Source organism: Gorilla gorilla, chromosome 5 (assembly GCF_029281585.2).
Source record: "Gorilla gorilla gorilla isolate KB3781 chromosome 5, NHGRI_mGorGor1-v2.1_pri, whole genome shotgun sequence".
Taxonomy (NCBI): Eukaryota; Metazoa; Chordata; class Mammalia; order Primates; family Hominidae; genus Gorilla; species Gorilla gorilla.
The window spans coordinates 145,242,604-145,268,151 of NC_073229.2; the positions used below are offsets into that span (position 1 = coordinate 145,242,604).

Sequence of the window (25,548 nt, forward strand, 5' to 3'; positions counted from 1 at the left end):
ATACAGATGTTATGTTAAAGAATTACTTCATCCCCATGTGACCATCTCACCTCATAATCAAATGACCCTAAATCCCTCACTAACCTACCCCCGCCCTCACTAAACTTAATAATAAATGCTGGTATATACAGTGCATTGGCGGCATCACGGGACCAGAAGGCGGTGACCCCCCTGGACCCAGCTTTCACTATCTTGTGGGTGTCTATTATTTCTTGACCTGCCGATCCACCTGGGAACAAAGAAAGAGCCCCGTTGCATAGCGGGCTGCTGGCCAGATCACGCAATAATAAATAAATAATTCAGTATTATTTAGTGACTATAATGTTGTTCGGTTTAAAGTTGTGTAGTCTAATGTTAGTAGAGCAACACCATATAGTCGGTTTTTTCCTGATATATCCTTTTCCGTTCTTTAATTTTCAGTCTTTGCATATTACATGTTTTAGATGTATCTTTCATAAAAAGCATGAAGCTAGATTTTTTTCATAGTGTGACAGCCTGTGCTTTTTAACTGTAATTCTAATCACTATTTATTGACAATGATTATATATTTGCACATTTTTATCTAACCTTTTTATTTTAATTTTTACCCCACTTTATATGTTTGTTTCTTCTATTTCCTTACCTATATAAAAATTAATATCTATATATTTCTTTAAGCAAAACAAAAACTTTAACATTTTCTAAATATCTCTAGTTTTGCCTTTTCCTCTTTTAAATGTGCATGATTTTATATTAAGTAGGTATTTTCATCCTAGGCTATCATGAAAATATATATTTTTTTCTTTTGTGGAAAAATGCCATACATTTTTAAATAACAATTTTACCAAGGTATCTTAAAACTCTTAATTTTTTAATGAAAAAATATGCAGCATTGTCAGTATATTTTTTAGAAGTTCCTTCAAAAGTTATTTCGATGAAGGCTTTTATGTAGTATAACTTCAGAGGTTTAAGTAGCTGAATATATGATTGCTCGAACATTGAAATATCAACATGGGAGATAAATGGTTCTAAATCCAAGTTATATGCCTTCAATATGTTAAAAATATGACTCCATTGTCCTTTTGTATACAATGTTGCTATAATGAAGACTGCTGTTCATCTTCGAATATGTTTTGCTCCTTCAGGAGTCTTAGAATTTTCCTAATAAGTACTGCACTTTATTATAACATGTCTGGATGTCAACTTTTTCTTGTCTCTCCTGTTTAACACTCTGTGCCTTGTTCATCTGAGGCCATTTATTTTTCTTTAATTCTGTCATGTTCATCTACATTATGTTTTCAATATTTGCTACTCTTTATTTTAATAATTTCCTCACTACAATTTATATTAGCTGTATCGTACTAGATCTACTTCTATAATCTATGTGTCTTAACATTTTCCTTCTTTAAAAAAAAATTGTAATTGTTCTACACTTCATTCCAAGAGAGCTCCTTAGACTGTTATTTTAACTCCTTAATTTATCTTTCACCCTCACCCATTCTATTTATTATATGTATTGCATTATTTATTTTAACTATTATGGTTTTATATCTAATATTTTTGTTAATTCTTAAAATTACTTTTTTATATTGAGAATATATTATTGATATATCTTCCCCTGGAGAGATAAAGAGTGGATTGAACTACTAAGCATGACAGTAGTCTAAAGCAAAGTTTGGCTTATGGTAGCAATTGTAAAATAGATAACAGATATGTCTTTTAAGCTTTTCTCTTGTAGCACTCTGCTATTAGCTTGAAATCATGCCTGCATCCTCACTAGAGAAATTAAGGAGATTGATCCTATGTCGGTAAAGGTGACTATGAGAACAATACAAAGCCTGTGCAAAAATTCTACTTGGGTGAGGTACTGATTAAAACAACCATTGTAACTATCTGGGCAGTCATTCTTCGGCCCTTCCATCTGGAAACTCCTGGGGCTCTCAGGTAACGAACTAGAAGGACAACCTCCTTCGAGTGCTATTTCTTCCAGTGAAAAGCCCTCATCTAAGGAGATGCTTAGTGGAGAGATGAATGGCAAACATTACCCATTCTAATGTGGAACCCAGTGCCTTCTGCCTTAAGGGTTATCACCTCCCTTTATCCTGGATCTCACTAGGGGTAAATAATATTGTTAAGAGCAGAATTTTTTAAATTGAAATTACAGACAAGGTGATGATCAACAAAGTTGGTACTTTGAAAGAGTAATATATTAGACAAACATCTGATAAAATCTCATGAAGTAAGAGAGAATAGAGGGAAGCCATGGATAAATTGTATTTTGAATGCCAAAAGGGACATAAGTACAGAAATAGAAAATATTTTTTAAATAAGAGAAAACTACTACTAATTTTATGCCAATATAGTTAAATACTTAATAGACACATTTCTAAAAATTAATGTTTATCAACTTACAGAAAAAATAATAGAAAGTCAAGTAGTTTTATAAATTTTTTATAAAGAAAACACCTGATAGTTTTATAGGCAAATTCCACCAAATTTCCACGAAAAGATCATTTTAATTCTATGACTACTTTTAAAAAAAATAGATAAAATAAATATTTTCTTACTTATTTAATGAATCCAGGATAATCCTGATACAAAACTGAAAAAGCACATTATAAGAAAGAAAATGTTACATGAAACTGTGATGCAGAAAACTGTATCAACACTACTGAGATTAAAAACAAAAACAACACTATTGAGATTAAAAACAAAAAAAAATTGGAAGATTCAATGTTATAAAAATGTCAATTCTCCCAAAACTGATCTATGAATTCAGTGCAATGCCAAACAAAACCCTATTAAATTTTCATTTTGGGTGCTGGGGTATAAATTGATAAGCTGATCCTAAAATTTGTATGTGAATGCAAACCAACTAAAAATATCCATGAAACTCAAGAAAAACGAAGTGAGTTAAAATTAATTACTATGTTCCATATCAAGCTTATAAAAGTATAACAATTAGGTCAGTGAGGTATTGATGCAAAAGAACGAACAAATATAGGAAAGAAATCAAATAAGGAGCCCAAGAACAAATCTCCAACATACCTGACACTTGATAATTGAAAAAAGTCACTTTAGAGTAAAATAACTCATATTAAGTAATAAGAACGTATGCAACCCACTTATAAACAAACAAAAGAAATGGCCAAGAGACTTTAACACACAATTTACAAACCGGGATAGCCAAACAGCCAGAAAGTATATTAAAGGGTTTCCAACCATAGTAGTAACCAGAGAATTAAATTAAATCAAATTAAAACCACAATGAACCATTCCAGTTTGGGTAAGATGAAGCATACTCTAGCCTGTCTCCCTCCATGAACACAGGTATAAAATCTTGTCAGAATGCATGAAGCAGCTGTTTGAAGGCACAGAAAATTAAATAGCAGTGGAAGAACTGGGGGAGAAGACCAGAATCAAAGTGTCACTGAATTGGCAGTATTCAATATTGTTTTCTTTCAATATACCCTGACATGAACTCAAAGCTCCAGTGCCCCCAAAAATTAGCACTGGGATACAAATGGATAATATATCTAGCTCTAGTTTGAGGGGCTGGAAAAGGAACTTCTAATGTTCAGTAAGAGAGCAGCATTATGTGTTTTGTTTGTTGTTTGTTTTTTGTTTTTGTTTTTTGTTTTTTTCTCTTTCTCTCATCTCTTCATTGTCTGGCCCCACAGTTTCCAAGAAGTTCCATGGTCATGGTGGTGGTGGTGATGTTGGCAATGACTGGTAGAAAGAGCCCCACAGGAACCAAACCTCTGAAAGTTTCTTTCTAGTTGGTGAAGGAGGGGTTTCCAGAAGGTGGGACCAACCCCATTGCTTTTTTTCTCTGTCCGTCCTCTCATTGCTTGACCCAGATGTGAGCACAGTTGTGTAATTACAAAGCAAAAAGGCATAGTTAAACCCTCAACTTCTTGCCAGAAGACCAAAAAATAAAATAAAGTACTTGATGACCTATAGTAAAAGTAGTAGCAATGTAGTAAAATGTATGACAACACTGCAAAAATGATGTGAAGAATTGGGAATGTACTGTTGTATGTGAAGCAGGATGTGATATTATGATATAAGAAAGTGTATTGGGTCTTTGTGCCAGTTCCTAACACAAGAACCTCTAAAACGCTTGGAAATGTGTAAGTGACAGGGGTGACAGGAATACCTTTTGTTACTCTTAATAAGCTTCCTTCAACCATACTGGATTTTATGCTAATGAAGTGACTTTTGGTGGACCCATAGATAGCTTCATATGCAAACGGGCTGCTCAAGGACCAACCATGTAGTTAGAGGGTTGGAACTTTCAGCCCTATCCCCTGATCTCCCAGAAGTGGAGAGGATCTGGAGATTGAGTAATCACCAAAAGCCAATGATTTAATCATTCATGCCTACATAAAGAAATACCCGTTAAAAATCCCTAGCCAATAAAATTTGGATAGCTTCTAGTCTGGTGAACACACTGAGGTACTGAAAGAGTGATATGCCTAAAAAGGACATAAAAGCACCTCTTCCCATATACCCTGCCCTATGCATCTCTTCCATTCGACTGTTTTTGACTGATATCCTTTAAAATAAGAACTGTTAATAGTAAATTGTTAATACTAAAAGAACTGTTAATAGTAAACAAATAGTAAATAGTAAATAAATGATAAGAACTGTTAATAGGAAATAAAATAGTAAATAAAGCACTCTCCCCAGTTCTGTGAGCCATTCTAGCCAATTACAGAACCTGAGGAAGGGGTTGTGCACCCCTGACTTATAGTTGGTCAGAAATATGGGTTGCCCAGACTTGTGACTGACATCTGAAGTGGGGACAGTCTTGTGGGATTGAACCCTTAACAATGTGGGATTTGTGCTAACTCCAGGTAGTGTCTACATTGAATTGATTGATTTGCAGGACATTGAGTTGGGTCAAGGGAGTTGAAAAATTGATTGGTGTGAGGAAAACCCTACACATTTTGTGTCAGAAGTATTGTGAGTACAAACAGTTTAGACAGTATATTATTCGAAGATAGATTGTGACTAATTAAAGACATAATTATATACATATATGCACTCACACTAACGAGACAGTAGTGAAGATAAAACAATCATGAAACATAAATAATCCAAAATTAGAAGAAAGTAATTAGAACAAAGAGGAAAAGGAAAAAAATCTAGCAAGATGGCATGATTTCATCTAATGATATCCATAATTACATTAAATATAAAAGACTTAAACACTAATCAAAACAAAGTTTGGATCTAAAGAGCAATCAAAAGAAAGATTGGATAAAAAGTGAGACTCACATACCTGCTGTTTACAAGAAACTCACATTAAAGAGAAAACAGGTTAAAAGTATAGAACAAGATGCACCATGCAAACACTAATCAAAGGGGAGCAGGTGTATTTGTCTTAATAAAAGGCAAAGTAGACTTGAGAACAAAGGATATTGCCAGGGCATTAAGATAGATATTACATACTCATAACAAGGCCAATTCATTAATAATATCCTAAATGTGCATCCATCTAATAGCAGAGCTTAAAAATGAAGCAAAACTGATAAAATTTAAAGCAGAATAGATAATCTACAATTACAATTGTAGACTTTATCACTCTTATCTCAGTAATCGGTACAGCAAGTAGACGGAAAATCATTTAGCATGCAGAAGACATGAATAAGACTACGCACCAACTTGACCTAGTTAATATTTATTGGATACTTCATCCAACAACATCAGAAAATACAATCTTAAACTGTACATCAATTACCAAGATAGCCCATATACTAGGCCTTTAAAAAGGCCTCACAGATTTTTAAATAACTTACATCATATAAAATATGTTCTCTTATCATAATGGAACTAAACTAGAAATCAATAACAAAAAGATATATGAAAATTTTCCAAATATTGGGAAATTAAATAGCATACTTCTAATGAACTCAAGTCAAAGAATCAAAAAGGAAATTAGAAAATATTCTCTTTTTTGACTGAGTTGTGATTACATGGAATTTCATGTCACGAAAATTTATCATGTATACATTTTGTTTGTTGTACTTTTCTATATGTATATTATACTTCTCAACACAGTGAAATAAGAACTATAATGGACAAATGTCTAGAAAAATGTAATTTAGCGAAATAGAGTCAAGATGAAATAGAAAGAGAAGTTGGAGCAAGACTGGAGCTGCAGTAGGCAGCCTAGTTGGGTAAATTCCACAAGCCCTCAACCAGTCAAAGAAAATGATATAGCAAAGAAAAAAATCCACGGACAACATTTCAACAAAACTATATGACATGTTATCTCCATAGATTCCAAAATACAAGTGGGTGCCATCAAATTTCAACAGTAATAATAAAATGTGTGGCATCAGCAAAGTGCCCAACAATGAAAGCAAAGGAAAAGCAAAATGACTTTTGAGAATCCCATATATTGAATTGTTGGCAGGTAGTCATCTCTGCAGCAGAGTCCCTGCTTAATAAAGCTCAGCAGGCCAATCTGCGAAGAGCAGACAAATCTAGAAAGAGGTTAAGTGAGAGTGAGGGGAACACAAAATTCAGGTGGTTCTGGAGGGATATGGGTTTATGAACTTTTGAAACTAACCAACTGAAGTTCTCTCAAGCTAGAATGAGCAAAACAGGGACAACAGTGGCTAAGGGATGGTACGGATAAAAACTGGAGAAGGAGAGCAGAGGAGACACATCTCAGAAAGGTCATATTTTTAGCACTTCACAATAAGAACAGAAGAGGGAGCTCTAGAGCCATGAAACTAGGAGCGTCTCCTGACCCATACTTCCCTACTAATAATAGTTTAGGAAAATCCATCTTACTTAGTACTTGAGCAGCAGAAAATGGTGGCAGTTAAATCTCAAAGTATGTCACAAAGTTTTGTAAAAATCCACCTTTTAAAAAGGCAAAAGAAACCTTTATCAAACGAAGGCTTTTATTAAGTGTTAACAATGTATCGTTACAAGATTATGTGACACATAAGAGACTAAGATGATGTTTTATGTGGCACTTATTAGCATCTATTGTTCTTTAGTTTTGATTAAGAAATAATTTTATGCCAATATAACTACCATAATATACATAAAACTCAGAGTCCTGGAATTTTTGCTTGGTGGTTTCTTGTAGTTAAAATGCATCGCTGGGTCAAATATCTTAAAACACTTAAAGAAACTTTTGGTAATAGCAGAGAAGATAGAAGATGTTGCACAGTGATGGATGACAACATAAACCTAGATCTATTAAATTCAGGAGCTTGCATCATTAATGTCAGTAATTATTTCAAGCAGTGACTGCCCAGAGGAAAAGTGGTCTGTGCTGCTGCAGAAAACAGCAGAGCAATAGCTTTTGGCCATTGCGCAGATTTACGACACTATAAAAACTCATTAGTTTGGGCTTTCCCATTCTTTCTCCAAACACCTATGGTGAGTATAATGGAATTGGACTAAATAGCCAAAAGAAAGAGGCACATGGTTTTACAAGTGGCAGTTATGGGTAGAGTTTAGGTTCTGATTGAATATGAAGACTCTTGATACTGTTTCTAACTGGGCCCTAACTGAGTTCCCATTTTTGAAGATCCAGTTCTGAAACTTTCAGCCTACATTTTACTTTCCTTTTCAATTTCACTAGTTGGTGCCTCTTTATTAAAAAAAAAGTATTTGTTTTTGTTAACTGTACAAATATTTGTCTGTCTAGTATAATTGCAGGAATTTATGTAACTGCCAAAGTAAGTCCTTTCAAAATGGAAGTTTGAGATAATTATATAGACTCAGATATTAAAAATATGTACTTTTAATAGTATCAGCAGTAATATTTTCAACTGAGAAGTGATTCCATTAAAACATAACAAAACATGATAAATCTATTAATTAAAAACTCTGAAATAAGACTGTTACACAGTGTTTGATAATTTATTAAATTAACTTTTTTACTGTTTTACATACTTGAATCCAATTTTCCTCTTAGCTATTAAAAGAAAAATCATATTTCAAATAAAACAGAAGCAAAATCTTTTGGCTTGTACTATTACAGTAGTCTCTTCATCTAATCTCCTCACCTCTGCTCCTTTTCTCACTCTGACCATCACCTGTTCTATTTCCAATATAAAATACCTTCCTGTCATATTTATCATTCCTCTTTTCAAAATCCCATCAATATAATAGCAAGTGGGTTAAAAGATTTAATCCATAACAGCATTGAGGATTGAAGTTAGAAATATCAGAAGACCTAAGATCATGATGAATTTATGCAACAGGGGATAAAGGGACTGTGTTGACAGATAAGCCAGGGCTGGAGGTAGATCTTGAATAGATACAGAGAAAGATGGATCAAAGACAAAAGCTGTTCCTGGTATGAAGGACAGGTGAGGGAACTGTGGCATAAATCAAGGTTGAGTACTTTCTGGAAACACAGAATATTATACTTAGGAAGAGCTAGTGCTCCTGGGTTGGGGCCTAGGGAGCATGGGTGAATGCATAGCTAATCTATCTTCTTGGTTTACATATACACAAAGTAAAATTTGCCATGGACAAGCTTAATACATATTTGTTGAACAAATTAATAAATGAATGCAGAGATATTATTTCTATTACACACCAGTCATGAGGAAAATCAATGGCGTAAGCTGTTATCCTGGAAACACTGAGCTCCAGACCCACAGTTAGAAAAATTTTAACTCCTCCAACTCCTCCCAAGAGACTAGAAAGGTTAGAAGGGAAAAAATACCCAGTGGCAACTTTTCCAAGGGTTCACACTATCTCAATTCCCAATATGAACTCACTATTGCTCCCATACCTTACATTTCCCAGCCTCAACCATTACTGCAGTTTATGACTCCTCTCCAGTTGCTCCTAATTACTCAGTCAGGTGAGCGTTACCATCCCTGCTCCAGCTTATCACCTAGGAGCCATAGCTCCTTCCACCCGACAGAGAAATTTCTCTCTGTGTGACAATGATTTCAATCCACCTTAGATAATTGGATTTCTAAGTGATAAAATTCTTTCATTCTACCCAAAGTAGCCATATTCTTTTAGGAGGTTAAGTTGCATTTGTCAAGGAGCAGGCTAAAGAGTTCTTTGTGTGACACGCCCCAGCCTCCCATGTTTAGACTTACTCTAAAGCAATTACTTTGTCCCCTTGAGAGTGTACTGAAACTTGAGCTGTGTTTTGGCTTCTTTCCCCTGCCATAGTAAGAGACTCTGCCCTGGTGTGGACCAACCATTATTACCCATGTCCCTTAATCCTGATATTTGCTCATACAATCATCAATTACCGGCTTTCCTTGACTCTTACAAATTGCCTAGGGAATCTTATGCACAAAGGAACCCAGCGGTCTGCTGAGATGACCAAGAATTCTTGAAATGAATGGTCCTGTAAGGTAAACTAAATTGTAACTATTATAATTGTATATTCAATACATTTAGAAGTTTTTCATTTGAAAAGCATACTGGCTATACTATTTTGTTAATCACTAGAATTATTTTAGCAACAATTATTTCTTATAACTTAAAAGCAATGGAGTATAATATTATGAAGTTATTAGACTGGCTTACTCACATGAAGATATCAGTCCTCTATCTTTTTGGTTATATCATGTTATTTTGACTTCACATTCCTCACTTTCTTCATTTACTTTACATATCTAATTTTTTCACTGTGTTCATTGAGAATTCTCAAGTCAAGATGATCTTGTGATAGCTCTCAGTGGTTTGAGCATCAATAAGTCAAAACGGGAGCTTTTACAGCTTTAAAAGTTGAAAGAATTTCTGTGATAAAGAAACTTGATCCCCCAAAATAATGAATTACAGTTGTAAATTTTGTATTTCTTGACATTTTTATTCCACTGCTAAAGATTTTACTTTCTCTTTTTAATATTTTTTGTGTTTCCTTCCATGCAAATCAGAATCCCTAGTTTTTTCATTTTTTCTTTCGTGTTCATGTAACAATTTGCTGACACAGAAACATCTACAATGTATATGCATACAGGTTTTGTTTAACAAAAAATAGTCTTATACACATACTTTTGTGTTTTCTTGCTCTCTCTTCATGTGACATGCAGGCTCTCTTCTGCCTTCCACCGTAATTGTAAGCTTCCTAAAGTCCTCACCAGAAGCACATGCTGGCAGTATGCTTTATGTATACCCTAACTAACTATAAGAGAAATAAACCTCTTTTCTTTATAATTTACCCAGCCTTAGATATTTCTTTATAGCAACACAAATGGACTAACACACTTGGTTTGTGCATTCAACAATATGGGGATCCCGTGAAGTGGGATAAAACTCTTAGGTCATTTGCTTTAATGGATGTACCATGATTTAGTCAGCTCTTTTCCCATTCATTGATGGGCATTCATTTTGTTTTCAATTTTTCCTGATTACAAACAATGTTGCCATAAATATTTGTTTCAATTTTTGATTTTTTCCTAATTACAAACAATGCTGCCATAAATATTCTGTACCAATATGTTCAGTACAGGTGCTTTTATTTCTGTGGGAGTCAATTCCTAGGGGGAAGATTGCTGAATCTAAAGGTACGTGTATTTTTAATTTTAATACAGGTTGCCAGATTGCTTTCCAACACTTTGCTTCTCTGCCAACTATACATAAAAGTACTGCTCTAGGTTTCCCTTCTTTTAAAGTACAGATTTTTAAATTTCTGTCTTAGCAAATTTCAAATGTTCAATATATTAGAAGGATTATTACTGACAATACTGCTTTCCATTAAGCACTGTTCAATATGAATTTTATGAATCCAAGCACTATAGTTTCTCTTCATTTTCTACCCTTAACTGTATTGGTAATTTTGTCATCAAATAAAACAAAATAACCTAGACAGATGGCCTTTCCTACTATTTTCCTGAGAAGCTAATATCATTAAAACTCAATTTACTCCCAAAGTTACTGTAATGGTTTCAAATCTTGCCTTGCAGTGTTTGAGTAAAGAATTGCTCCCCTCCCTACCTCTATGCTAACAATAATTTTACTGATGATTAGTTTTAATTATACTGAAACTAAAGAGAATGGGAGTAAGAAAGCAGATAATAACACTTCAGTCATAGTGGGTTCTCAATATAAGGGATGCTAATGAGCAGCAGTTTTTTAATATTGTTGATATCCAAAGGCAAACTGCTTGAGGACAGTCTTAATTCCTGTGTGTCATTTTTGAAGTGTCAAATACTCATTAAGTACTGGTTAATTATGATTATAGACCAGATTCAAAAAGTTCTCTTTTATTTCACTAATGTATCTGTAGAAAAAGAGGTAGCTCAGGACTATCACATTCTCACAAATTATCTTAAATTAATGTTTTCTTATTTAAATGGAATGTACATGTGTACTTATAAAATAGGTGACGTTTCCACTGATAACACAATAAAAATATTGTTCCATCAGTATTCCACATTGTCTACAACTCTCACCAAGATTCCTTTTAATGAGGAAGGCAAAGACAATTCATATTTTAGTATCTACTATGCCCACAGCCCTTACTGTTTTATAATCTCATTTAATAAGTTTATTTTGAAAATGCCAGTGGAATCTGGGAAGATCATCTGAAACTTTTATCAGCCATCTGTGCCTCACTGGAAATTAAGCGTCAGTACCATAGCACAGAATATTAGAACCAATAGTTGGACGAGATGATCCCAATAAGTCATGTAGGTCAGTAACTCTTGTTTTACACCGGAAGAAACTGAGGCCTACAAACATTCAGGTGCTAAGATGAAAAGGTTAGTTGTTCACAGTAGCAAGACTAGAATACACATTTATTGACATTCTGTCTTAGTGTTCTTCTCTGCACTATCTAATATGATTAAACCTGAAAGGAGATTAAAGTTGAGTAAAGCTCTAGACTGCAGAATGTAAGAACCGGGGTGTATTGGAAGGAGAACGGAAAGAAATCAATTGGTTCCCTAAGGAAAATTAATGGCAAATAAAGAGAAGGTAGGTGGGTGATGGAGAAGGGGTACTGATAAATTCCTTACAGAGCGGTTTTCTCAGGGCCATCATGGCAGCTACACAGCATTTTAAAACAGCATTAAACCTATTGTCAAGATCCTCTCACACAGTAAAAATAGTATGGATGGGGGCCTTTCAAGGTTATATCCCTTCATCTACTCTCTAAAGCTGTTTTATAATAGTCAAGAGGATTCTGTACAGTGCTTTATTTCAGCTTTGCTCTCATTAAGGACTCATAAACTTAATTACTAAATATTCCTTAAGAAACACAGCTTGAAATAATTACTTCATTAGAGAAATTTAGCAGTGTTCATTCTAACTCTCTTGAATAGATTCTTATTTTAGAGTTGCTGAAGGTTTTACTTGTCCTTTTATTCTAAATGCAAACCTTTTCACCTTCATGTCACTCATAGAACTGCATTTCAAATACCATGTAAGGAGAAATTTTTAAAATACTACATGATGTCACTTTGAAGGCTATTCCAAATTAGCATGAACTATGGCTTAAAAAGTTCTAGATACATGTATTGTTGGTAAATATTATATAATATATGGTAAAATAAGAAAAGGAAAAGTTGGTTTTAAAAGAAATTGTGTTTCACTGTGGCGATTCCTTAAAGAACTAAAAGTAGCAATCTCATTACTAGTTACCTACCCAGAGGAAAATAAGTCATTATACAAAAAAGATACTTGCACATTTATAGCAGCACAATTTGCAATAGCAAAAATGTGGAACCAACCCAAATGCCCATCTATGAATGAGTGGACAGGGAAAATGTAATATATATATATATATATATATTATATATATACACACACTATGGAATACTACTCAGCCATGAAAAGGAATGAAATAATGGCATTCACAGCAACCTGTATGGGATTGGAGACTATCATTCTAAGAGAAGTAATTCAGGAATGGAAAGTCAAACATCATATGCTCTCACTCATAAGTGGGAACTAAGCTCTGAGGAAGCAAAGGCATAAGAATGATACAATGGATTTGGGGACTCGCGGGAAAGGGTAGAAGGGGGATGAAGGACAAAAGACTACACATTGGGTACAGTATACACTGCTTGGGTTATGGGTGCACCAAAATCTTAGAAATCACCACTAAAGAACTTACTTATGTAACCAAACACCACCTGTTCTCCAAACTAAAATATTTTCTTGAAATTAAAAAAAGAAAAAAAAAAGTTTTTGACTATGGCATTTTACTCATAATAAAAATAATTATTTAATAATATTTGTCAAAAAAATAAACTGATTGTTAAACCTGAAAATTCTCTAAAAAGAATTAAATAAATCAAGTTAGGTCTAATATTAGCTACTGGAATATTAAAAGATAGTTGTTTTAAGTTTCAAGGTGAATTGCTGCCTGTTACTCCTTTGCTGAAAAATCTTCAGTATTTACTTAGCCTACAGGAGAGAGTCTAAATTACTTGACCAATAAGCTTATCTTCTAGTATTTTTCCTTAAACAAATCTCCACCCTAGTCACAGGACTTTACTCAAGCTCCTTTCATTGCTCCTCTACAGCCTCACTGTCTTCAAGCTATTCTCAATATTCCCTCTCCGCCTCCATCCTGTGTGCTCCTCACTGTTTCGCTTTATTCCTATCCATTCCACATGAGCCAATTAAAATTCTGTTTCTCACTTGATTACTCAGCTCAAAGTAATGTCTCCTACCTCGAATATCCCTATCACCAAATGCCCTTGATATACAGCTCAGGATATACAAAGTATGAAATTGTACCCTTACCTTTTGTGCTGCACATGTTTTATCACTCTGAAGCATACTATAAACTCCTTGCAAGTAGAGATCATCTTATATTTGATGTCCTAACAGAGTAGACTCAGATACTGTTGATAGATTGAAATTAGAGCTTATTATCAAGGGATCCTATAATATGAAGGGTATGTATGTAATTTTCATGTGGAACATATTTCCGAGTTCAATCATTTTTGAGTTTAAATAATCACTGCTTCTAATATCAAAATGAATTTAAAAATTTATCTGCATAGTATGATCACAATTTTGTCCAAATGTAAAGATTAAATTTCAGTTCATGAGAAATATTTTCTTAAATCTGAATACAACATACCTGGGTGGTAGAGTTGTTGGAAAGACAAAATGTACATGCAGATATTTTGAAAACAATAAATCACTATACAAAGGTACAGAGCATACTGTCTTTTCAGTGTTGATGTATTAGGCACATACTGTCTATTCAGTACCTGTCACTTCTATTTCTTCCCTGTTTTTTGCATTTAGCAATCGGAAGAGAATTGGGCTTTATGAAATCCTGCTGAGCTCATGGCTGAGATATGGCTCCAGTATGGTTGAATCCTAATCAAGTTTTCTTCCCCAGAGTAGGGATGGGGGCAGTTTCTCCAATACTGTTCTTGTGGTAGTGAATAATTCTCACAAGATCTGATGGTTTTATCCAGGATTTCTGCTTTTGCATCTTCCTCATTCTCTCTTTGCCTGCTGCCATCCATGTAAGATATGACTTGCTCCTCCTTGCCTTCTGCGGTGATTGTGAGGCTTCCCCAGCCATGTGGAACTGCAAATCCAATTAAACTTGTTTTGTAAATTGCCTAGTCTTGGGTATGTCTTTATCAGCAGCATGAAAATAGACTGATATGGTAAATTAGTACCAGTAGAGTGGGGCGTTGCTGAAAAGATACCTGAAAATGTGGAAGTGATTTCCAAACTGGGTAACAGGCAGAGGTTGGAACAGTTTGGAGAACTCAGAAGAAAATTAAAAAAAAAAAACTGTGGGAAAGGTTGGAACTTCCTAGAAACTTGTTCAATGGCTTTGCCCAAAATATTGATAGTCATAGGGACAATAAGTTCCAGGCTGAAGTGGTCTCAGATGGAGATGAGGAACTTGTTGGGAACTGAAGCAACTTGTTGGGAACCCAGTGGGAGATAATTGAATCATGGGGGCAGTTTCTCCCATACTGTTCTCATGGTAGTGAGTAAGTCTCATGAGATCTGATGGTTTTATCTGGGGTTTCTGCTTTTGCATCTTCCTCATTCTTTCTTTGCTGCCATACATGTAAGATGGGGCTTGCTCCTCCTTGCCTTCCACCATGATTGTGAGGCTTCCTCAGCCACGTGGAACTGTAAGTTATATGACTCTTGTTACGTTTTAGCAAACAGACTGGTGGCATTTTGCCCCTGCCCTAGAGATTTGTGGAACTTTGCATTGAGAGAGATGATTTAGGGTATCTGGTGGAAGAAATTTCTAAGCAGCAAAACATTCAAGAGGTGACTTGGGTGCTGTTAAAAGCATTTCCATTTTAAAAGGGAAACAGAGCATAAAAGTTTAAAAAAAATTGCAGCCTGACAACGAGACGGAAAAGAAAATCCCATTTTGTGAGGACAGATTCAAGCCTGCTGCAGAAATTTCCATAAGTAATGAGGAGCCAAATGTTAATTCCCAAGACAATGGGGAACATGTCTCCAGGGCATGTCAGAAGTCTTCATGGCAGCCCCTCCCACGACAGGTGCAGAGGCCTAGGAGGAAAAAGTGGTTTTCTGGGCAGGGCCTAGGGTCCCTCAGCTGTGTGCAGCCTAGGCAATTGGTGCCCTGTGTCCCAGCTGCTCCACCCATGGCTGAAAGGGGCCAACGTAGAACTCAGACCATGGTTTCAAATGGTGCAAGCCACAGCCTTGGCAGCTCCCATGTGGTGTTGAGCCTGTAGGTGCACAGAAATCAAGGATTGAGGTTTGGGAACATCTGCCTAGATTTCAGAAGATGTATGGAAATACCTGGATGCTGAGGCAGAGGTGTGCTTCAGGGGCAGGGCCCTCATGGAGAACCTCTGCTAGGGCAGTTCAGAAGGGAGATTTGGGGTCGGAGCCCCCACACAGAGTCCCTATTGGGGCACTGCCTAGTGGAACTGTGAGAAGAGGATCACCATCCTCCAGACCCCAGAATAGTAGATCCACTGAGGGCTTGCACTGTGTGCCTGGAAAAACTGCAGGCACTCAATGCCAGCCCGTGAAAGCAGCCAGGAAAGAGGCTGTACCCTGCAGAACCACAGGAGTGGAGCTGCCCAAGACCATGGGAACCCACCTCTTGCATCAGTGTGACCCAGATGTGAGACATGGAGTCAAAGAAGATCATTTTGGACCTTTGAGATTTGAGTGCCCCGCTGGATTTTGGACATCCATGGGCCCTGTATCCCCTCTGTTTTGGCTCCCCTCCCATTTGGAATGGTTGTATTTACCCAATGTCTGTACCCCCATTGTATCTAGAAAATAACTAGCTTGTTTTTGATTTTACAGACTCATAGGGGGAAAGAACTTGCCTTGTCTTAAATGAGACTTTGGACTGTGGACTTTTTGAGTTAATGCTGAAATAAGACTTTGGGGGACTGCTGGGAAGGCATGATTAATTTTGAAATATGACGACATGAGATTTGAAAGGGGCCAGGGGCAGAATGATATGGTTTGGCTCTGTGTCCCCACCCAAATCTCATCTTGAATTGTACTCCCATAATTCCCACATTCTGTGGGAGGGACCCAGTGGGAGATAATTGAATAATGGGGGCAGTTTCTCCCATACTGTTCTCGTGGCAGTGAATAAGTCTCACGAGATCTGATGGTTTTATCTGGGGTTTCTGCTTTTGCATCTTCCTCATTCTCTCTTTGCTGCCATACATGTAAGATGGGGCTTGCTCCTCCTTGCCTTCCACCATGTTTGTGAGGCTTCCTCAGCCACGTGGAACTGTAAGTTAAATTAAACCTCTTTCTTTTGTAAATTGCCCAGTCTCAGGTATGTCTTTATCAACAGTGTGAAAATGGGCTAATACAACTCTCTACACTAAATATGCTGCGTCTGATCCTCAAACCTAAAACATTTCTATATCTGTGACTAAATAAATCAGGAACTTAATCTGACCTTATCTTACATGTGTGGGTATGTGTAGTTTTCCTGGCAATCCTTAGCCCAACTGAAATATGTTTCTTCTATTTGCACACTAAAGTGCTTTCTAAAATTCCCATTAATTTTCCAGTAAGCAGTAAGTTAATATTCATTGTATGCAAAAGGCTTGGAAAATTTTTCAGTGTACAAATGAGAACCTAAGTGTCAAAATGAAAAAAAAAATGATGTAGAAAGAAATTCTAGGCTAAAGCTTATCATATAGAATATTCAAAATACATAACTGTCATCAAATTTGAGTTAATTGATGAGACTGATACCCTAATGGCAATCTTTAAATGTCTCAGCCTTCACCTACAGAAACAAAGCTTCCTTGATACTATATATAACTGCTAGTCAAATAGTATCTACCATGTCCAAAACTGTTTGCTAATGGGCACAAATATCAATGAAACTTTTAAATTTAATTTGTGCTAGACAGCTTTGCCTCATTCATGCATACTTGAACTCTCATATGAAATCTAATAAGACACTGAATTAAGAACATGACTGCTAGCTAGGCATATCAAAAACTATTCAGAAAAGGGGGCAAACATGGGGAAACTCAAAGATGGTGACAGGGTGTTAATGCTTAGATGAAATAATATGATTTCAAACATTTAATGTAAGATGTATATTTCTTCTTCAGGTCATAGTAGAGGCTTTCCTCTTCACGAATTCAGGGATTTAAGTTTCCTAAGGCACCAAGGAAACAGAGAAGAGAGCTCATAGAGAAGCCAACCTGGTCTTTATTCTTTGGGCTACTCACGTTACAGTGGTTAAGCTGATTAGACACCCTGCAATATTCTTTGCCTAGGAAAAGGAAACTGATTGTTGAAGATTAGTCAGTCTTTACCATACTCATCACTTATTTTAATCAAGAATTTTTTCAACGCAAAATTATTTCATGTCTGAGTGCACAGGCTCATGCCTGTAATTCCAGCACTTTGGGAGGCTGAGATGGAAGGATTCTTTGAGCCCAAGAGTTCGAGACCAGCCTGAGCAACAGAGCAAGATCCCATCTCTACAAATAATAGAAAAATAATTAGCCAGGTGTTATGGCAGGTGCCTGTGATCCCAACTACTCAGGAGGTTAAGGCAGGTGGATTGCTGGAGCCTGGGTAGTCAAGGCTGCAGTGAGCTGTGATCATGCCACTATACTCCAGCCTGGGCAACAGAGTGAGATATCATCAAAAACAAAATCATGTTAGTAAGCACCTCGGTGACAGTGAGGTCCCATAAAAAAAAAATACTCTGAGGAAAATTAAAATAAAAATTTAGACAGTGATGAAGACAATTTGACCAAAAAAGTGTTTTCATTATCTGAGTATTTCTATTAAAACTGTAGATGATTATGTTAGATGTTGTAAGAAAAGGACTTAAAGATGCTTTTATAAAAAAAGATGAACTTTGGAATTTTAGGACAGGGCTAAATATAAGTGTATTATTAAATAAAGAACAGTTAACACATATTCTGATAGTACATCAATGCTTAAATCTTGCACTAGATGATTAAACTTAAACAGCCAGCATTTTAATGACTGTGTCCCCCAATGTATCTCAAATGCACTCTATTAGCAAACATGACAGTCCAAGTATTTCCATGGCACTTAGCACTTCATGGTGGACTATTGCCAGTAGTAGAATATAGGGTGGGAAACATGCCAAAGAAGTTAACTGATTTTAAAGGCTAAAATATTGCTCACATTGAAAATTCAGGGTTTATGTAAGGCTAATTCCCTTGACCCTGTTTAAACTCACCAGATAAGTAAATACATCGTCACCTACTTAAGTAATAACTTTTTCCTTTTATATTATGCAAAAAAGTATGTAAGCCAATTTTGCCACAAAGAACATGTTAGTAAAATTTTATGTCGTATAAAATCAAACATTTGTTTTACTTATCACTGGAGAATAGAAAATCACTCAAAAATACATGCTAATCCATTATACATTGACTTGGTCAACATCAATAAATCTAGAGAAAAAAATAGCCTTTCATTTCAATTGATGCTTGATATGATTTGGCTGTGTCCCCACCCAAATCTCATCATAAATTGTAGCTCCCACAAGCCCCAGTTATGGTGGGAGGGGCCTTTTGGGAGGTAATTAAAGCATGGGGGTGGGTTTTTCCCATGCTGTTCTCATAATAGTGAATAGGTCTCATGAGATCTGATGGCTTTATAAAGAGGAGTTCTTCTGCACATGCTGTCTTGCTTGCTGTCATGTAAGACATGCTTTTGCTTCTCCTTCACCTTCTGTCATTATTGTGATGCCTCCCCAGCCATGTGGAACTGTGAGCCCATTAAACCTCATTTTCTTTATAATTTATGCAGTCTCTGGTATTTCATCATAGCAGTATGAAAATAGACTAATACAGTAAATTGGGACTGGGAGTGGGGCACTGCTGAAAAGATACCCAAAAATGTGAAAGTGACTTTGGAACTGGGGAACCAGCAGAGGTTGGAATCATATAGAGGGCTCAGAAGAAGACAGGAAAATATAGGAAAGTTTGGAACTTCCTAGAGACTTGGAGGGCTCAGAAGAAGACAAGAAGATGTGGGAAAGTTTGGAGCTTCCTAGAAACTTGTGGAACGGTTTTGGCTAAAAAGTCTAGGTTGAGGTGGTTTCAGATGGAGGTGAGGAACTTGGGAACTGGAGCAAAGGTGATTCTTATTGTGCTTTTTCAAAGAGACTGGCAGCATTTTGCTCCTGCTCTAGAGATCTGTGGAACTTTGAATGTGAGAGAGATGATCTAGGGTACCTGGCAGAAGAAATTTCTAAGTGGCAAAGCATTCAAGAGGAAGCAGAGTATAAAAGGTTGAAAAATTTGCAGGCTGATGATGCAGTAGAAAAGAAAAACCCATTTTCTGGGGAGAAATTCAAGCCAGCTGCAGAAATTTGCTTAAGTAACAAGGAGCAGAATGTTATTCACCAAGAAAATGAGGAAAATGTCTCCAGGGCATGCCAGAGACCTTCACAGCAGCCCCTCCCATCATAGGCCTGGAGGCCTAGGAGGGAAAAATGGTTTCCAGGGCTGGGCCCAGATCCCCTCTGCTGTGTGCAGCCTTGGGATTTAGTAACCAGCATCTCAGCTGTTCCAACCATGGCTAAAAGGAGTCAAGATACATTTCAGGCCATGGCTTCAGAGGATGCAAGCCCCAAGCCTTGGCAGCTTCCATGTGGTGTTGAGCCTGTGGGTGTACAGAAGTCAAAAATTGAGGTTTGAGAATCTCTGACTAGATTCCAGAGGCTGTATGAAAACACCTAGATGTCCAGGCAGAGGTGTGCTGCAGGGGCAAAGCCCTCATGGAAAACTTCTGCTAGGGCAGTGCAGAGGGAAATGTGAGGTGGGAGCACCCACACAGGGTCTCCACTGGGACACTGCCTAGTGGAGCTGTGCAAAGAGGACCACTGCCCTCCAGACCCCAGAATAGTAGGATCCACTGATAGCTTGCACCGTGTACCTGGAAAGGCCACAGACAGACATTCAATGCCAGCCTGTTAAAGCAGCTAGGAGTGGGGCTGTACCCTGCAAAGCCAGAGGGGTGGAGCTGTCCAACGCCATGAAACCCACCTCTTACATCAAGGTGACCTGGATATGAGACATGGAATCAAAGATCATTTTGGAACTTTAAGATTTGACTGCCCTGGCCATGCGCGGTGGCTCACGTCTGTAATCCCAGCACTTTGGGAGGCCGAAGCGGGCAGATCACGAGGTCAGGAGATCGAGACCACCCTGGCTAACATGGTAAAACCCTGTCTCTACTACAAATACAAAAAATTAGCCGGGTGTGGTGGCGGGCACCTGCAGACCCAGCTACTCCAGAGGCTGAGGCAAAAGAATGGCATGAACCCAGGAGGTGGAGCTTGCAATGAGCTGTGATCACACCACTGCACTCCAGCCTGGGTGACAGAGTGAGACTCCATCTCAAAAAAAAAAAAAAAAATTTGACTGCCCCACTGGATTTTGGACTTAACATGGGGCCTGTAGCCCTTTCATTTTGGCCAATTTCTCCCATTTGGAAAAGGTGTATTTACCTAATACCTGTATCTCCATTGTATCTGGGAAGTAATTAATTTGCTTTTAATTTTACAGGCTCATAGGTGGAAGGAACTTGCCTTGTCTTGGATAAGACTTGGGACTTGAACTTTTGGGTTAATAAGACTCTGGGAATGAGTTAAGACTTTGGGAGACTGTTTGGAAGGCATGATTGTGTTTGGAAGGCATTATTGTGTTTTGAAAAGTGAGTACATGAGATTTGGGAGGGGCTGGGGTAGAATGGTTTGGCTGTGTCCCCACCACATCTCATTTTGAACTGTAGCTCCCATAATCCCACATATTGTGGGAGGCACCTGGTGGGAGGTAATTGAATCATGGGGGTGGGTTTTTCCCATGCTGTTATCATAGTAGTGAATAAGTCTCATGAGATCTGATGGTTTTATAAATGGGAGTTCTCCTACACATGCTCTCTTGCTTGCTGCCATGTAAGATGTGCATTTGCTCCTCCTTCACCTTCTGGTGAAAACCTAAATACTTCATCAAAAAACTATTAGAACTTATAAACAAATTAATTAAAGTTGCAGCATACAAAAATCTGCATACAAAAATCAGTAGCATTTCTATATGACAATAGAGAACAATCTGAAAATGAAATCAAGACAGTAATCTCATTTACAATAGTTAAAAATAAAATAAAATACCTAAGAGTACACTTAACCAAAGAAGTAAAAAATCTCTGGAATGAAAACTATAAAACATTGATGAAAGAAACTGAAGAAGACACAAAAATTGGTAAGATATTCCATGTGCATGGATTTGAAGAATCACAATTGTTAAAGTGTCCATATTACCCAAGGCAATCTACAGATTAAATGCAATGTCTATCAAAATACCAATGACATTCTTCACAGAAATAGACAAAACAATTGTAAAATTTATATGGACCCAAGAAAGACCAAGAATAGCCAAAGCTATCCTGAAGAATAAGAATGAAACTGGAGGAATCAAATTACCTGATGTCAAATTTAATACAGAGCTATAGTACCAAAACAGCATGGTACTGGCAAAAAAAAAAAAGACACATATACCAATGGAACAGATAGAGAACCCACAAACAAATCCACACACCTACAGTGAACTCATTTTCAACAAAGGTGCCAAGAACATACATTGGGGAAAAGACAGTCTCTTCCATAAATGGTGCTGAGAAAACCAGATATCCACATGCAGAAGGATGAAACTAGACCCCTATCTCTCACCATATACAAAAACCAAGTCAAAATAGATTAAAGACTTAAAGACCTCTAACTATGAAACTACTAAAATAAAACATTGGGTGAACTCTCTAGGACACTGGAGTGGGCTGCACAGGCAACCAACGGAAAAATGGACAAATCAGATCACATCAAATAAAAAGCTTCTGCACAATAAAGGAAATAAATAACAAAGTGAAGAGACAATCTACATAATGGGAGAAAACATTTGCAAACTAACCATCTGACAAGGGATTAATAAACAGAATACGCAAGGAGCTCAAACAACTCAATAGGACAAAGTGTGACAATCCAATTTAAAAATGGGCAAAATATCTGAATAGACATTTCTCAAAAGAAGGCATACAAATGGCCAACAGGTATATGAAAAGGGGCTCCATCATTGATCATCAAAGAAATGCAAATCAAAACTACAAAGAGATATCATCTCACCCCAGTTAAAATGGCTTTTATCCAAAAGACAGGCAATAAAAAGGCTGGTGAGGATGTGGAGAAAAGGGAACCCTTGTACTCTTGTGATGGTGGGAAAGTAAATTAGTACAACCACAATATAGAACAGTTTGAAGGTTCCTCATAAAATCAAAAATAGATATAATTTATAATAGCTATAATAGTATATAATTATAATAGCTATAATTGATAGAGTACTTAAAGAAGTTGTCATAAACACAGGCATTCATCATAAGCCTATGAGGCAGGTATACTCTTATGCTCATTTTACCAACAAGTAAATCGAGGCACAGAGGAAATAACTTGCTGATGGCAGAGATGGGATACAAATCCAGATAGCCTTGTCCCCCAGGCTCTCTATCTACCTACTGCATATTTCCCCTCTGCATGACCTTGGGTCACCTCTTCCCCTGTACCTCTAAAAAGTTGATTCTTCCTAAAGTGGATTTGGATTTATATATGTAATTAGGATTTTAAAGCAGATGTTGGCAAACTTCCTGTAAATGGCCAGATAATAAGTATTTTAGGCTTTACAAATCAAGCGGTCTCTCTCAAAACTCTGCCACTGTAGTATGAAAGCAGCCATGGAAAGCAAATTGGCATTATGTTCCAAATAAAACCTTTATTTACGAAAACAGGCAGTGGGCTGGATTTGACTAGCAGGCTGTAGTTTGTCAACCCATATGCAAACTATCATATGTAATAATGGAATGATTGGGCTAGCTTTAGCAAGAACAAATTTAGGAATATTCAACATCATTGTGATAGAAGAGATCTTGACACATCAGACTTTCATGTTTTCTGCCTTCACAACTACATTATTTGGGACATATGATGTCTTACTGACTCTTGGTTTCTAGGAAGAAAGACTATATAGATTCAAACACCAAATTAATCCCTGTCAGTTTTTATAAGTTCAAGATAGGTGCACATTTGCACTCATTGCTGTATTTCAAAAAGCTATAGTCTGGTAACCAAATCATGATTAGGCTATCAGGATAGTTCACTCAACTCTATCAGATGCATGTTATGGTAAAAATACTACTCATGTGCAATAATATACACACACTCATACACATACATTTCCACAGAAAGAAAATCTTACACATACATATTTTAGTTACATTTGCTAAATAAAATGTAGTAAACTTTTATTATATTTAATAAAAATATAATCCGCAGAAAACATATTTGTACCAAGAACATAGATAATTTCCTCCTTAAGGGAGCTGAGGGGAAAATCTTGTCTAATGTTTCAATCTCTGTTACAGCCGTATCTATAGGATAATTCAAAACAACTTAGACATTTCATTCAGTAAACAGTCTGATATTCTGCTTTATGTCTAGCACTAGAACAGAATTTCTGGGGAATATGAATTAAATGATTTTGTCTCTTTCCTTAAGCTGCTTATACTTAATTTTGATATATAACATTCCCAAAGAAAAAATGTTTACTAATGATACGTATGTTGAATAATAATACTGGGATTAAATCACAATAATAGCTAAAAAGCAATTAAAAATAAGAATACTATATATGACTATATTATATTTACCAGTTGAGGGTTAAGAAACCCTATATAACTTAAGAGGAAGAAGAGAATCCTATGGATTAGAGTACCGGCAACGATCTGGAATTTCATAGTTGTAAAGTTCCTTTACTAAACTTGAAGTGGAGTGATATTACTTGACTGTGATAACTAAAAAGAACAAAAATAGGAAAAATATAATACAAATGGAAAGAAAAATGTAAATGTAAATTCCAACACATCAATAATTATGTGAAATGTAAATGGTCTAAAAACTCCAATTAAAAGGCATGATATGCCAGATTGGAAAAGGATGGGATAGTTAGACCCAATTCTATACTGCCTACAATAAAGCCACTTTAAATTTAAAGATACGTAGAGATTAAAAGAATATTTTGTAAATCAATGAAAAAAGACTATGCAAATCCTAGTAACAACAACAAAAAAGACAAAAACAAACAATAAAAACCCCCAGCAACAAAACCAAAAACTTGGAGTGGTTATACTAATATCAAATGAAGTAGACTTCAGAGCAAAGAATATCACTAGGAACAAAGGCAATCATTTTCTAAGGATAAAACAGTCAATTTGTCAAGAAGCTGTCACAATCATAAAAGGTTATATGCCTAATTATTGAGCTTCAAATATAAGAAGCAAAAGCTGATAGAACTGAAAGGAGAAACAGACAAATCCACAAATTTAATTTCAATATTACTCTCATGATAATTGATGAAACAAGTAGCCAGAAATATCAGGAAAGATACAACTTAAACAATAATATAAACCAATTTAATCTAATTGAGATTTATGAAACACCTAATGAAAAATATACTATACAATCAGGTTAAGTGCACATGAAACTTTACCAAGATAGATAATATTCTGAAACATAAAACATAAAACAAGTATAAACAAATTTAAAAGGATTAAAATAATATAAAAAAATGTTCCAACCACAATGATATCATACTAGAAATAAATAAGAGAAGCTTACCTGGAAAATTCCAAATTATTTGGAAACTAAATCACAGAATTCTAAATAACCCATGGTTCAGAGAAAACACCAAAGGTAAATTAGAAAGTGTTTCTAACTAAATGAAAAAATAACATTAAAATTTGTAGATGTAACTAAAGCAGTAGTTACAGAGAAATTTTAGTACTAAACACCTGTACTAGAAAAAAAGAAGGTTCTCAAATGAATAACCTTAAGAAACTAGAAAAAGAGTAAATGAAACTGAAAGTAGAATAAAGGAAATACTAAAGATCAGAATGAAAATCAATAAAACAGAGATCAAAATACAAGATAAAATTGATGCAACTAAAAGTTGGTTCTTTGAAAACATTAATATGTAATCCCAGCACTCTGGGAGGTGGATCACGAGATCGAGAGGGAGATCGAGATCATCCTGGCTAACACGGTGAAACCCCATCTGTACT

At 36.1% G+C, this 25,548-nt stretch overlaps 1 long non-coding RNA gene across 1 annotated transcript in view; it reads right to left on the minus strand.

Moving 5' to 3' along the window:
- LOC129534231 (uncharacterized) overlaps window positions 1-25,216 on the minus strand; it is a 60,662-nt gene extending 35,446 nt beyond the window's left edge. The window contains exon 1 of the long non-coding RNA XR_008680736.2: window positions 25,106-25,216. This is a non-coding gene — a long non-coding RNA (uncharacterized lncRNA). The remainder of the gene's footprint in view (window positions 1-25,105) is intronic.
- Window positions 25,217-25,548: the final 332 nt, after the last annotated feature.